Raw genomic sequence first — 16,753 nt, 5'->3', positions numbered from 1 at the left:
TGGGCTTCTCCGTGCGCCGACATCTAATTTGATTCCTTGTGTCACGCTGTCTGCAAGGGCCAAGTCCTGAGCGAGCTCCCATCCCACCCCGCCTGCATTGTGTGTGTGTGTGTTCGGTGCAATCGCAGGCTGCCAAGTCCTTTACAGATCCCATATTCTGCTCACACGTTTCCTGTCCCAGACGAAGCCGTGACAGCCGTAACCCCCCCTGCCCCCACTCTGCACCCTCTAAAAGGCAAACCCTTAGCTTGTAGCTTGCAAATGCGACTCTACCTGGTCTTAAATTCATTTTTACCGTGAAGAAAATGTTCGGGTTCAAACGACATCGGAGGGAAACAACTGCTGAGCTGGTTGAAGTTTTTACATCTCTTCAATCGATACATATTTTATGGAGACTCCAGACTTCCTGTCTCACAGAGGACGTTACCATATGTCCTCTTCTTTGCCCCCAGATGTTGGACTTAAGGAATTTAGTATAAGGCACAAATGGTAAAGCAGTGAACTGGTAGCTGATTTCTTCATAATTTTGTGTTCGGTCGTCAGTGATGATGTAAACCTTGACCTATAGCAGCACTTTGCCCCTTTTCTGTTGCTGTCTTTTCTAATATTAGACTGCGGGGAGTGATAAGGCCGCAGTCTTCTGCATCACAGATCGATGCATCGTAACTCAATCTGCGTGACGGCCGCTAAAACGCGGGAACTTGCTGCAGATGTGGCCCGAGCTCAAGCGCACACGGGCCACCGCGGTTTGATACGGCGCACACATGAACACGCTTGCACAACCCCACGCCTCTTACAGTGTAAGAAAATAACATGCAAGTCATATTATACTGCGTGCTAAGTTTCTAGCATCACACACACACACACATATATTGTGCGCAGGCCTCTGTGTGGCTGCGGCTGTGTCCAGTATGGACACATAGAGGAATTCTTCCCTCCCAATTTCCGGGACTGAACTGGAGTGACCTGGTTGGCAGACACACAGCCCCGATGGAAGGAATGTAACTCAACTCCCCCATCTCACCCTCTGCAGCCCCCTATCCATGCAGCAGTGTGCCGGGCCCAGCTGTGTGAGGAGGACAGACACAGAGCAGAGAAACATACAACGGTGTAAGGTGAGAGGGACGTGTTTTAACCGCACGGAACGCTTCGTCATATTCCGGCGGATATTAATCTTTGAGGAGTCTGGTGTGTGTTCGCCGTTTAAAAGATTCATCTCTGACATCAGGTATCTGGGCATCACCGGAGCACAACAGACGGTGTAATAACTAACCCAAGAGATCCAAAAGAGCTGTGACTCATCAGAGAATTGACCTTCTGAGGGTGTCCTGTGGTGTTAGTGGGGGGGGCCTTTGAAGGGAGGGACTATCCCAAAGATACCTGATCAGTTTGGATCAAAATGTTCCTTCCTTCCTTTATTCAGGTCCTCCCTCCTGGGGCTAGATGAGGCGGGCGCGCGAAAGATACCTCCACTATTCAGGGCCCGGGGAACATGACCTACCTCAATGTCCCGCACCTACTCCATCCCCGAAGTGACGCATTCCTGGCAGTCCCAGTGCGGGTACCCCTCTGCCTACAGGTCACCCGGGCGTTCAAAGCTTGTCCTCGCAGAACCTGAACCCTCAGGGAGTGTGTCTGACTCGCCCCGGTTGTCCTCCAATATCTCAGCAGGATAACCAACACTCCTTCCTCCACCAGAGGCTCAACGGGGGGTTCATGTGGGGTGACAAAGGAAGGGGTCCCTTCCTTTGTCTCAAAACACAGCTTTCCTACGACTTCTTCTCTTAGGGGTGGACCACTTGACTGGTGAGGCCGAAGGAGAACGCAACTGGCTGGATGATCTAATTAAATGAAGGACATGGTGATCATGAACACTTTGAAAGCACCTTGAGGTCCTGGGTTACTCCCGCCACGCCATCTGAGGGGTCATCGTGAAAGCCCACAGAAGGCCATGTGATTTCTGCAAGTGAAGAAACTCAATGAGGTGCAAAACTACGACTCTCTAAAGGCCATCGTCTAATTAGTGACACGCATGAAAGGATGAACGAGGGTCCCGCCATCCCCACCTACGATCTAATGTGGAAAAACTTGATTGAATTAGTATTTGATGTGTGAAGTTGACACTTTTTGAATCCTTCCACCCAGTGGCTCTCAGTCTCTTTACACTTTAAGGTGCTTGCCCTTTGGTTTGCCTTTTAAGCTAGGGTTGCTGCTTGGATTCAGATGCTATCAACAACTTTAAAAAAAAGGAAAAAATAGAGAAGCAGACGTGCACGGATGCGGCTGATTCGTGTTGCATCTGAGATGATTCACCCTCGTTCCAGTGAGTATGTCAGTGTCAGCTGGTTGTGTTAATGGAACATCCAGATGAGCAGCGGATCTTCTTCCCTCTCTGCTTTCTAAGCACCAAGTCGGTTTAAATTACATTTTCGACTTTCATAAGACTCTGGTCTACGATAAGAGCTTGATAAATATTGACTGTTATATTTATGTGCATCGCTGACCGCCGCTCCTGTGGACGTACACGTTAACGTTCACCGATCAGGCATAACATTATGACCACCTTACTGATATTGTGTAGGTCTCCCTTGTGCCTCCAAAACAGCTGCGACTCATGAGCGATTTCAGTTCTGATGTATGTGGTCTATGTGGAGTTCTCCTGGGACAGAAGGGCCTGAGGTGTCTTTCAGCTGGTCATCGAGTGTCTTGCATGGTGTGGGACATATTATCCATTTGGGATGATAGCTTTGCTGTCATCTTCCTGTCCCCCACCACTATTGGATCTTAAGAATAAAACACTAGAGCACAAAACCAGAACGCTGAAGGTTTTAAACCTAGATTTTGACACATGGACTCTCTTCAGGACAGGCCCTAAAGATCTCAAAAGAAGGAGGATCCTTGGCGTTGGCAATATACACCAATCAGGCATAACATTACAACCTAACGATCCTAATATTGTGCAGGTCTCCCTTGTGCCTCCAAAACAGTTGTCAGAGATGGACGTGGGCCTTCTGAGGGTGTCCTGTGGTGTCTGGCAACAGGTTGTTGTTAGTGGGGGGGCCTTTGGGGGGAGGGTCCTCTGTGGATCATCCCACAGATATTTGATCAGTTTGGGATCTAGTGAATTTGGAGGTCAGGTCAACACCTTGATCTGTTCTTCATGTGTTTTGAGTTGTTCCTCAAGCATTTTTGTGGCTGCATCCTGCTGGGGATGGCTGCTGCCATCAAGGAGTGTCATTGCTATGGGGTGGGGGTGCCTGGTCTGGTCTAGGTGGGTGCTACATGTCTAAGTAACATCCACATGAATGAATGCCAGGTCCAAAAGTTTCTCAGCAGAACATTGTATTGTCAGAAGATGGTCGATGTTATTCACTTCTCCTGTCGGTGGTCGTAATGTTGTGGCTGATCGGTGTACGTATCAACGCTACCTTTCATCCATTACAAATGCAGCAGCAGGAGTGGCATACAGCTGCAACAGCACAGAGTTTATCTGATTACAAGATTTATTAGACACAAACTTGGCCGTTTCACTTGGCACCTCTGCCATGTCAGAGTTTACAGTCTTTTGTCTCCCAAGTAGAACTTTTAATGTTTTTTTTGTTTTTTTTTAAAGCTTCTCAGCTTAAATTGTCTTTATTTTCCCATTTAATTTTTTATTTAAATGGATTTACAGCTTGTTAAACTTGGAAAGCACACACCGTTGCTCAAGCAAATTACGGCTGTTACATTTACAACCTGAACCATTTTGGTCATTAGTCTGTCTCTCTGACTCCTTGGCCCGGTCTGCGGGGGGGAAGAGGGAACCATTGCGCCCACTATGACTCGACAGATGGAGCGGTATGCAGAGCGCTATCCTCTCATGTGACTGCAGAAGTACTCTGTGTTCTCTAACGATATTTGACTCATCTAGGACGTCATATTATCCAGCCCACTGGGAGTCTCATCTGAGCTGCAATTATATAAATATATATATATATAAAGCCAAGAAAGACAGGTTTGAACTGGACAGGTTGTCCTAGACACAACTAAGATGTCCCATTCTGCAGAAGCATCTCACTTTCTTTCGAGTCCTCAAAACTCAAATATACCAAACCTGAAGTACTTTGTGACTGTAACTTTAAATGTTACTCAGCTTTCTTTTCACCCATGTCTGTCACGCTTCCATGAGAATGTCAGCTATATTGCACGGTGATTGAGATAATGGTGGCGTGTGGCAGCCTGCCCTGCGTGAGGTTTTCGAGGTTCAGCTGTCTGGCAGGGAGGGCGGGTGGATTTGCAGAGCTGTTGTCTGGATGCCTTCTCCTGCGCCAGACTCCCTAGGTGGTGTCCTCTTCCCCCCCACCCCACCCCCTCGACTGTCTTTTATTGGCTCCGCGGGTGTCCTGTCGTCCTCAAAGGCACTCCCTGAAGTCAAGCGGGATTAAAACCAACTTCTATCAAAGTACCTGCCAAACAAATTAAAGGACACATTGATTGACGGGACGTATTTGCTGTACTGGCTATTTGCCAATGCTGTGCTGTAGTTGCTAAACATTGGTGGCAATCTTTTGTGCAAGGAGATCTGATTTCTTATCTCATTCAATCAAAATTAGGTAGAAAGGAAGTTAGTCACACCTCTTAAAGTTTGCATCCTGGTGGTCATTGCCACGGCGATGAAGGCCATGACACACGAAGCATTCGGCCGGCCATTTTCCGGTGCCGAGCTGTCAGTGAGCGTCTGTGGCCCCTAGTTTCTTCGGCGTGCCCTGCACCACTGGCAGCGCTCAGACCGCTGTTGCCGGCTTTTCAGCTGATTCAGCTTGCGGTGGCAGAGGAAGTAATTGAGAGCTTAGGGAACCAGTGCATGAGAAGAAAGAGTGAAACCGGCGAAAGTAAGCACAAAAACAAAGTTCAGCGGGTCCATCTTCAATCTGATCCCAACACTCGAATGCACAAACATTGAAACAACGGCACGATCACCTAGAGCAAGGGTGGCTCAATGCATCGAAGGTAGGTAGATTGGTGCCATTCAAAAAAATAATAATTATATCTTAGGTATTAGTCTATGATCTAGCCTCATTTGACACATTTGACGTAAAATACAATGATGCATTGACCGGCGACCAGTCTGAGATCATTCATGCAATGCATGGGCTGCTCCAAAACCTTTAGCTAGCTAAGTAGTTAGCCTTTCAGTTTATATCGACTAAAGAAGGGGTGCAGAAATGAGTGTGCCATAAGTGTTCATGCAGTTGTACAAGGTGTGCACCCCTCATCTAGAATGAATAAACTGTGTAGACCAGCTGATTAGCATGATTCAGGAATGGCCAGCTCTGTACGACAGCTTGTAGCTTATCTTGGTTTGCTAGCTAACGGTAGCTAGCTCTTCTGGTTTGTGCACCAGCTGGGCCTAGTCTTTGCAATGTGCTCAAGTGCAACTTTTTGTCCTGACATGAGTCCACGTCACAGTCTGGCCTTTGTTGCAGGTAGTTTTTAAGCCCTGCTCCGACCCTCTTCAGTCTTCTCCAACCTCGCTGCTCGTGGCGAGCCGTAAACCTCGCCACAAGCACACTCACTCACATGTAGACATGCATTCTTAGCACACATGTAGTTATATTTTGCCTCACACACTCACATGCGCCCCCTCAACTCCAGACCAGAACTTTGCACGCACACTGTATGCCCTGTAGTCTCGTATAGGATTTCTACTGCTGCTGCAGCGCATATTGTAGTCTGGTCTGCAGGCTATTCTTAGCAGCACGCTGAATGAAAACATAAGGAGCAAAGCTGGAGGCTTTTTAAAGTAAAGCACACATAAGCTGCATGTTTCAACAAATCACTGTCTAATGCACCAAGGATGAAATATTTGAACGCTGTTGGAGTCTGTTTCCCTTCGTTTCTGTCAAAGACACGAAAGGTTTGCAGTTTTTTTTTTACTTAAGTCGTTCTAGAAAGACAAGGGGGGGACAAAATGACCAGTGTGGCTTTAAACGTAGATGTAAATCATAAATCTGTTATGTAAACTTCTGCTGCATTTGTAATGCGTTGGATGAAAGGTAGTGTTGATACATACACTGATCAAGCATAACATTATGACCACCGACAGGAGAACATCTTGTGACAGTTCAGTGTTCTGCTGGGAAACGTTTGGACCTTCAAACCTCAGGAATCAATCAGTGAGGGACTGCAGGAGGAGTTAAAGAAGCTAGTGGAAGAGAGGCTGGACTGGGACCATCGGTTAGCTTAGCTTAGCTTAACTTAGCTTAGCTTAGTTTAGCACACTGAATGGAAACATTCAGTCTTTTTGCTCAATCTGTACATGAACTGTAACGGCTAGTTGTGATTTTGCATGGGTTACATGGCAGAGTGTTTGTTGTGCAGGACTTTGCATGAATCACAAGATGCACCGATCAGCCACAACATTATGACCACCGACAGGAGAAGCAAGTAACATTGACCATCTTGTGACAATTAAATGTTCTGCTAGGAAACATTTGGACTTGGCATTCATTGGTGTGGATGTTACTTAGACATGTAGCACGCACCTAGACCAGACCAGGCACCCCCCAACCCATAGCAATGACACTCCTTGATGGAGCAGGATCCCCCCCCCCCCCCCCCCCACTAACAACATCCTGTTTCCAGACACCACAGGACACCCTCAGAAGGCCCATGTCCATTCTCTGATGAGTCCCAACTGTTTTCGAGGCGCAAGGGAGACCTGCACAATATTAGGAAGGTGGTCGTAATGTTATGCCTGACCGGCCTGCATTTTTTTTGAGCATCCCCTCCATATGTGTGTTCTGCCTTCCCTATCAGGGTCTAGTCTCCAGCACTCAACTAATGAGCACAACTCCTCTGAGTGTGTGGAGGTTTCTGGTGGTGCCAACAGCAGCAGCCACACCCGAACAGCTCCAACGAGGACAGAAGTGCACAGCTGGGCGGGAGAAAGTTAGAGAGAGAGAGAGAGAGAGAATGAGAGACGAATGTTAACACAGCTCAACGCAGTTAACACCACCAGACCGGGAGAGGGGCTAAAAAAAAAAATACACTACCAGTTCAGTGGCTAAATTGCGCTCTTAATGCTTTTTAACAGCAAATTTGGGGGCACATTACGACTGATTCAGGACGGCATAAAAAGCCTCAGTGTGTGCATCGAGACTGTGTGCGTGTGTGTGTGTGTCTGAACGGGGAACAATGCGGCCATTTACGGGACGAATACCACGGCTTTTAACAAGGGCCCTTAACATATCAACCATGTGACCGTTAACATGTAAGCGTGTGATAAAACGCTGCATGCTAAGCCTCGCCTGACAGGGAGCTCTCAACCTTAAATGACGCACGATCCGGGGGCAGAAAGCCTCCACCACCGCAGCGGCAAAAGTGTTTCATTAAAATTACATCAGGAACGGCGCAAACGTAACCCTGGCGCGGACGGCGACGTCGAGCGCGAGGGAACAGGGCGGGAACGGCCCTGACTTCTGACCTACGGCGTACGAGCCAGGCCACCTTCGGCCGGCGCCCCATCGAGGGTGTGATGTCACCCCCCGAGTACAGAACAGGCCGTGCTGGCTGGAAAAGAGGGCCTGAATTAAAAAAAAAAAAAAAGAAAGAAAGAACCGAGAAACACGGTCCAGCAGAATAATTATATGAGAGAGGGAGTGAATCAGGAAATAGCTTTTGGTTTGGGAAACTCAAGAGTTTTGAGGGAGCGCTGCCATGTGCTAAATGAAAACAGCATTTGAGAAAAAAAAAAAAGAAGAGAGAATGGAGAAAGAGAGGAGCGCAAGAAAAACAAAAAAAGAAGAAGCAAAAATGTGTGAGAGAGAGAGAGAGTGAAAGGGGGGCAGGGTAGCCAGTGGTCAGCAAAGAGAATATCCCTTCCCTCCCCTCCCTTCTTCTTCTTCTTCCCTTTCCATCAACCTCTGCTGCTCTCCCTCCTCCTCCTCCTCCTCCTCCTTCTTCTTCTCCTTCTTCTTCTTCTCTGGCTGGCTGGCAGGCTCTCGGTTCTTTCCTCTTTCCTCACACGTTGTAATGGGTATCTTCCCAATCACATTTTTATTGCAGGAAATTTCAGCCACACCGCATTGCGTGAGCTGGAGGAGCGCTCCATTCTTAGCTCGGCACCGTTCAGTGCCAGGGTGTGTTGCGCTTGCCAGTGTGTAAGCATGTGTGTGTGTGTGGGGGAGGTGAAGTGGCGTTAGTGTCAGTTTGATGCCAGCGTTTGCAGCCCCCTCCTCCTCCTCCTCCTCCTCCTCCTCCTCTTCCTCTATTGTTACTGGAAGAAGGAGGCGGTGCACGGCCCTTGCGTAAAGACCACCGAGGAAAGGACGGCGTAGTTTTTTTTTTTTGTTTTGTTTTTTTTGACTCACTGCACTGTGGCATAACTTTGCAAGAATCTTACTCAGAAACTCCCCTCACCCCGCCCATAACCACCACCCAACACCCAACCTTTGACTCCGTTTGTGAGAGCTTCAACTCCTCACCTCTCCTCCTCCCCCTCCCCTGGCAGCCACCTGTTTTTTTTTGTTTTTTTTTCTGGAGGCCGTGGTTTTTGAGCCTGCGGTTTAATTGAAATAATATTTGCTGTACTCCGCTGCCTCTCCGTCTCTATTCTCTCTTAACAACGGGCATTATTTTTAGCCTCTGCACCCGGGTTCTGTCACTTCCTGTTGCAGGGCTCGCTTTCGCTCTTCGAACCGCAAACAGGCTCGAGCGCTCAAACGCGCCTCTGTGCCCCCGTTTCCACCGTAGCTGCGCGCACCTAAGCAGCCCAGCGCGTCCCCGGCTTGTGTCTTTACACGGCTTCCAAGTTGCCTGCGTCTCGACTCATTCACTGCACGAGATTCAGAACCGACAACTTTACTTACTGACTTTTACAGCTCTCAGACAAATCTGTTTTCTATCAAGTCACACACGAACCAGCCCAACAAATGCACAGGAATCTGTCTTGAAACTTGCACAGAGTCATCCCACGGAGGACTTTATTCTGAAGCACATGGCGCAGAGACCTCACATGCAGCGCGAGGACCAAGTTTGGACGGCAGACTATACAGATCACTCTACAAATATACATTCAGCAGGCAGCAGAATGACTGTGTGCATCCAAGCGGGCTGGCTCACAGCAGCCGAGGAGGGAAGTGCGGTGACTGACCAGTGAGCTGATCCACCAGATCATCAGGGACTGAATGCGATAGGGTGAAAGCCACCATGCCGAGGGCTACGTCTGAAGTAGAGCAATCTGCACACATGCTGATATTACATGCATCCACACACCAGCGAACACGGAGGAGAATCTCAGCTCATCCTAAAGCAAAGTTATGCATTTATTGTGTCAGATCTTTAATGACGTAGCTGCACGGGCATCAAGAATGAGCATCAACCAACTCATTTAATAAAGGAGTTAGGGAACACGTGTTTTTTTTTATAAAAAGGGCACCAGCTGGACACTGTTCTTTTTCCAGCAACGTTACTCAAACAGGAGTAAAGTCTGAGGCCCGCTGGGGACTTCTTCTTTTAGCTGCAGATTAAATCCATTCTCGGTCGTCGTATTTCCAATGCGAATTTCCAATGAACAGCTACAGCATGTGGGTTCATGGCAATGAAGGAAAACGTCATGTCAATCCAAACTTGTCAGTAGAACCAGATTTGTTGAATACCAGCAGACCTTTTAAACCTGTTTTACCACCCTCTGCCTTTAACAGTGCTAAATTGGTAAGATGAGGGGTAATAGCAATGGCATTTTACTAGCTGTAGGAACAATAACCCAAGTTGGAATAAGCCAAAAGTCCATCAGTAGTAGTACTTAGACTTAAATAGACTTAAAATAGACTTTACTGATCCACAAGGGAAATTGCTCAGTCACAGTAGCTCAGTTGCACATAAAAAAAAAGCTGCTAGTAAAAAGAAAAATAGATGTAAGACAGTTAAAATAAAAATAATAAAAATAAAGTATAATAGAACGAGCAGAAAACAAAAATACAAGATTTATGATGAAAATAAAAATGAAAATGAGACGGATAAGCGGAAGAAGACGAGACGAGATAAAAATGAAAATGAAAATTAAAATGAAATTAAATAATAGAAATAATAAAAATAAAGTATAATACTATAAAAAATAATATACAAGATTTATTATGATAAAAACTAAAATAAAAATTAAATCAAATAATAATTAAAATTAAAATAATAATGTATAATAGTATGATCAAAAAGGAATATACAAGATGTATTATGACAAAAATTAAAATTAAAATAAATAATAAAAATAAAGTATAACACTTATAAGCCAAAAAAAAAAAGAATATACAAGATTTTTTAAAATTAAAATTAAAAGCAAAAGCAAAAATAAAAAAAAAAATATATACAAGATTTATTACATCGTGGAAAAATCGGGCAGATAGAAAAGACGTGACAAGAAACCACAGGTTCAGTCCTAGAGTGGTGCCCTGGAGCAAGTTACCCAACGAGCAACGACTCCAGCAGAGTTGCTCAATGACCTGTGGTTGCTCTGGGCAGCTCCCGTGCTCAGTACGCGAAGCTGAGCCTTGATGAGAAACGAGCGTGGAAGCAACAAGAACATTTTCTACAATTTTACATTTTAAGCTGTTTTTTTTGCTCCGTCCAAAATTCCAGAAAAGTACGCATGTGCCTAAAGAGAAACACAGCCGTGGATTTGTAGTTGTGGAGTGAAAATAATGTTGTGAAGAAGAAGAAGATCATTCAACGGCATTAAAGCTCATATATTACGTTTATAGTCCTGAGTTTTATGTGCCAGACAAAATAAAACACACGTCAGCGGCATGTAAACAGCACATGGGTACGCGAGGCCCCGATCTGCCAGTGAAAATATGCCAACGCGTTAACAAATCAAGCGAACCCTACACAGCCCAGGGGGGAGGTTGCGGTCGTATAACCGGTGCCCGACTGGTGTGACAACAGCTGCGTGAGTCAGTGGGAAAGAGAAAGGGGCTAGTGTGACAGTCGAGTTGAACCGAAGCTCTCAGCACCTCGCCCCAATCATCCAGGAAGGGACCCTGAGGCCCTGAAGGAAAAGGGCCCCCGGGCTCCTTTTGAGGTCACTCCAAGCTGATTCACTCTTCTGGGAAAGCCGGCTGGAAAAGGAAACCACACCAGCCTCTCACTGTTTCGCTCTTGTTGCTCTCTCATTGTTTTGTTTTTTCTTTTGTTTCTGAGACACGGAGGCAGTGACGAGTTTCATTTTCAATCTGTGCAGAATTATTTCACCTCTCATGTGGTTCCTATTATCAAACGTAAGTAATTGCATTTTTTTTAGCACTGCAAACAGGAGCAAGAGGAACACCAGCTAAACAGATGGTTTAAATCTGGTCCCATCAGTATTTTTACAAGTACAGTGCATCAGATGACTTTGAATAATGTGACAGGACTGTCACGCTCGTCCTCCTGAGGCTCCGCTCAGCATTTTAGGGTCTTCCAGCTCTTTTCTTAAGGCTTTACATCTCCCCTATTCTACAGTTCTGGTGCACTCTAACTGCTCTCTGGGCAGTTTCCAAACACAGGAGGGAGATTTTGTGAGAGGGGAAAAAAAAAAGGTTCTGGTAAACGCACAGCATACTTCCTGTCTCACAGAAATTTAGTGACTAACCAGAGAACGGCAGCTCATGTTGTCATGGCTTCCTCTGAGGTGAATCACAGTCTCTCTCTGGTCAGTCACTGATGCTTTCAGGCAGTCTCTCCTCAAAAATATTCATGAACTTTCATCTGTTTGCACACATACAGCAATCAGGCATAACATTATGACCACCTTCCTGATATTGTGCAGGTCTCCATTGTGCCTCCAAAACAGTTGTCAGAGAATGAACATGGGCCTTCTGAGGGTGTCCTGTGGTGTCTGACAACAGAATCATGTTAGTGGGGGGGCTTTTGAGGGGAGGGGCCTCTGTGGATCAGCCCACAGATACCTGATCAGTTTGGGATCTAGTGAATTTGGAGGCCAGGTCAACACCTTGTGCTGTTCTTCATGTTTTTTGAGTTGTTCCTCAAGCGTTTTTTTGGCTGCATCCTGCTGGGGATGGCTGCTGGTGGGGTGGGGGGTGCCTGGTCTGGTCTAGGTGGGTGCTACATGTCTAAGTAACATCCACACCAATGAATGCCAGGTCCAAAAGTTTCCCAGCAGAACATTGAATTGTCACAAGGTGGTTAATGTTATTCACTTCTCCTGTCAGTGGTTTTATTGTTGTGGCTGATCGGTGTAGTTATGTGAAGGATTTAAAATCATGGAGCAGTGATTGGCCATCCTCGGTTCTGGTCGTCCCCATGGCAGAGATGTACTTGCACTACGGGTTGTACAGACCAGTTGGCTTTACTGCCATACCATGACACTTTAAGCAACACGTTGACTAGTCGCCTACTACTAGCAAGCTAGCAGCGGTTCATCAAGTGTGTGGAAATACTTCACTGAAGATGAAGCCCATACTACCGTGACATGTCAGTCCTGAAATACAACTAAAGTACTACTGCAGTGCATCTGAAAAGGCTAACGCTAACGCTAGCAGAGGAACGGTCCAAATCCTCAGTTAACAACTTCACCAAACGTCCTGTGGTAAGAGAGAGAAGGAGGCTGCACATCAACTATCTGTCAAAGTTATTAGCTGCTAAATGCTACTGATGGTGCTGAGGTGCTGCCTGTTTTTATACAGGCTATACATATCTGCATGTAGCTGTCTGTTCCCAGCATATGTATTCAGGTCAAGAATATAGATTTCATTACTTTCTACTGTGTTTTTAATAGCGACGTCATCAGAGACTAGTCATGCAACCCTTGACCTAACACGCACTAACCTCCAGTCCAAACCTCTGGGTCGTGGAGTATTGTCATTGAACTGTAGGTGCTTTGTAGGTTTAAATGGGGGGTTTATTGTTGTCATTGCAAAATGTGATAAAAGCCATCTGGGAGGCCTCATTATACTTACGGCACCATATGTGGTTACGGTTAGCTTGGTAACACGTCATATGGATTTCCTTATGTTTCAACCGTTACAGAGAAAAGAAAATCTCTCTGCATGGAACTGGATAGCCCTACAACTAATCCGAGCCTTTTTTTTTGGTAAACATACGCATCCCGGATGACGTAACTCTGTCCATCTCCACATAAAGCTTGTCCAAAGGATTTGATTGGCTCTGGAGATCGTTGCCCGGGATAATGACTACTAAACAGAGCAACTTTAGACTTCAACTCCCCCACAAACATTTTGTGGGTGGGGGAATGCAGGGCTGGCTTCCAAGCTACATATATGGAACAACTTTATATGATATTACGCTGACCTTTAGCTGCGACTAATTAACTCCAAAACAGGCACAGTTCCATTTATGTCTCTACCGGATAACCTAATACTATGAGAAGAGGAGTGCAGTATTTATAATTTAATTAATTACAGAGTGACCAGTATTCCCAGAGCCAATGACCCAGGCAGTGCCCTGCCATAAGGAAATACAGCTTGACCACATATTCCAAAGCTCCACCACAAGGCCTATCTGAACCCGTCGCTCGCTTGTCCCGCTGCCTCCATAATGGTGCACCAGCCACCGCAGAGGCCATGGCTCCAGCTCCAGGCCCCATAGCTCCTCCACCACACTGCCGCTGCCTGCGCGGGGGAATGAGGGATTAAATATAATGCTCGCATGTCAAGTCTGCAATGCGAGCGAGGGAGCGAAGAGGAAGGAATTTGTCAGAACTCCATAAACACATACACGGATTCGCCTCGCGATGCCAACGCTCCGAGCGGGGAGAACTTTCCGCAGGCTCGCCGAGCAGCGGGGAGGACGAGGGTGAGAGTAAGCAGGGCTGCTGAGCGAGCCCAGGGTTTACGCAGAGGCCAGCCAAGCAGCAATGATACACTGCGCCGGAGGAGAAGAAGGACACAGGGGAATAGGGGAGAAGAAAAGTTGTAGAAGTGAAAAAAGCAGGGGAACGAGAAAAGGCATCCTGAATCCCTGCAATCGGAATAGGTTCGGAGTCGTCATATGTATACACACACATATGGAGAGACTGAGATAGGATCTGGGAGGCCGTGAGGGAGAATGAGGGAAAAAAGAGGAGGAGGAGGAGGAGGAGGAGGAGGAGGGAAAGACAGAGGAATTAACAGGACATGCCCACTGAAATTTTCCAGTATCTCTGCCAGAGAACAACAAAAAAAAGACTGTTCACATGTGGTCCGACTTCTCTGGAGTTTAGGGGTGGAGGGAGTAGGAGAAGGGAGAAGGTAAATAGTGGTTTCGGATTGTGATTTTAATCAGGTTACGCGAGGCAGAATAAACCTGGACTTGGACAGGTGGAGGAGACTTAGAGGACAAGGGGTAAAACTACTTCCAAACTGGTTTTGGGATAAAGATGAAAGAGTTAATGATCATTAAATGGTATGAGTTGTAAAACAAGATAAGTGATGGATCGCCTTCGTGCCCCCGTAGCTGCACCGACTCGCGATTGGCGCTGTTGCTCTTGGCCCTGTCGGTGGAAGAGGAGCAGGCTCCGGGCTTGGCCCTCCTCGGGCCCTCTCAGCCACTGGGAGGTGAGCTCCGCGGTGGGTGTAAAATACTGTCGGGCGGATATATTTCGGCTATGAAATATGGATGTAAGTCCTGTGTGTGTGTGTGCGCGTGCCTGTCCGTGCACGTGCATCCTCGTAAGGTTAACCGGAGGTCAACGCTCACTTTGCCGCCACAGACTTGGCGGCGCTCCAAAGCAGGGAAAAGGCCACAGCAGTGTCTCTTACTCACTCCCCGTCCGAGCCCTCGCTCCTCGTCTTCCTCCTCTTGCCAGTGCTTCTGTAGTTTGCGTGCAGATAGCATGCAGGCGGCCATGTGGTGTGTATCTGTCTTGAGCTCTGGGCTTAGCGCTGTGTGTATATGTGTGTGTGTGTGTGTGTGTGTGTGCGTGCGGGGCAGAACTGTGGGCTCGGCGGAAGAGAAGTGAAGGAAATGAAAAGCCTAACTAGTTCACAAGTGAAACAGGAGTCAGAGGAGCCCAAGAGAGTGTAAGAGGAGGAAACATTTCCGTACACACACTGCTGAAGATTTCAAAAGACTGAGGCTGTAGGACCGTCCTCACTGGTACTACTGGCACTCTAAAAAAAAAAAAAAAAAAAAAAAAAAGTAGTGCCGACCTCATTGTCCAAATCGTTACGACTCAACTAAACAGTTACGTACTTTGGGAACTTTCCTGTTGAGAGCCAAATGAGAACGTAGACTCAGTCAGTTAGCTTAGCTTAAGTCCAAAGATTCTTTACTTCTCACCTGTTATCTTTTAATGTGTCATCTAATACTCCAATCAGGCATAACATTATGACCACCTTCCTAATATTGTGTAGGTCTCCCTTGTGCCTCCAAAACAGTTGTGACTCATCAGAGAATGGACATGGGCCTTCTGAGGGTGTCCTGTGTTGTCTGGCAACATGATGTTGTTATTGGGGAGGGTCTTTGTGTCCTATGGGTTGAGGGGAGGGGCCTCATCATGTAGATCATCCCACAGATACTTGATCAGTTTGGGATCTAGTGAATTTGGAGGCCAGGTCAACACCTTGTGCTGTTCTTCATGTTTTTCTTTTTTAGTTTTAGTTAGTTTTTGTGTGTGTGTCTGTGTCAGGCTGCATCCTGCTGGGGATGTGTCATTGCTATGGGGTGGGGGTGCCTGGTCTGGTCTAGGTGGGCGCTACATGTCTAAGGAACATCCACACCAATGAATGAATGCCAGGTCCAAAAGCTTCCCAGCAGAACACGGAACTGTCACAAGATGGTCGACAATTACTTCTCCTTTCAGTGGTCACAATGTTGTGGCTGATCTTGTGATTCATGCAAAGCCCTGCACAACAAACAGTCTGGCATGTAACCCATGCAAAATCACAACTAGACATTACAGTTTACGTACAGACTGAGCAAAAAGATCAAATGTTTCCATTCAGTGTGCTACGCTAAGCTGAGCTAAGCTAACTGATGGTTCCAGTCCAGCCTCTCTTCCACTAGCTTCTTTAACTCCTTCTGCACTCCCTCACTGATTGATTCCAGAGGTTTTCACAACTAGAAAACACTCTTCTGATTTGGAAATACTAACAAATTGCTAATCTTTATTCAGACCGTGCTGCATTCATGGTCCACAGCGTATATATATATATATCAGTGAACTTTTGAGTTGCACAGATTTTGGACAGTGCTCAGTTGACGTGGCAACTTATATAGACAGACACGAGGGCGGTGTCAGTCATCTCCATCTTCTTGGCAAGCACTTCCCAAAACGTAGAGCTATAGCTGCGCCACAAAAAATTCAACTTTGGCCCAATACATAAAGCACAGGGAGCGGACGGAGATACGAGAAGCCAGGTTGTTTCTTATCAGCGAGCGCTGCGTTAAATGCGCGAACCGACATTATTTTCAAATAATAACAAAACAGAGCAATGTTCTCAGCACGAAACAAAGAAGGAAGGAAAAAAAAAAAACTTTTAATCTTGATGGCAGCCCGACGGTTCTCACCCTTGACGGATCTCTTGATGTCGCTGCCAACAGCAACAGTTTTATTGCGGCTCGACGTGCCAGCCGGAGATAGAGCGGTGTGTGCGGCGCAGGCCGGCACGCTGGGCTGATAAGGAGGCGTCTCTCAGACAGAACTGACTGGGCCACACCGAGATGAAATCTGGGAGCTTTGGCTCGCTGATAAACCAACAAGACCTTCATCATCTACACGTCCCTCCTCTTCCTCTTCCTCCCCCTCCTCTTGTCAGTGACCCATGTCATACTCAAGATT

This window comes from Chelon labrosus, assembly GCF_963514085.1.
Source record: "Chelon labrosus genome assembly, chromosome: 15".
Lineage (NCBI taxonomy): Eukaryota > Metazoa > Chordata > Actinopteri > Mugiliformes > Mugilidae > Chelon > Chelon labrosus.
This window is presented reverse-complemented; position numbering follows the sequence as displayed.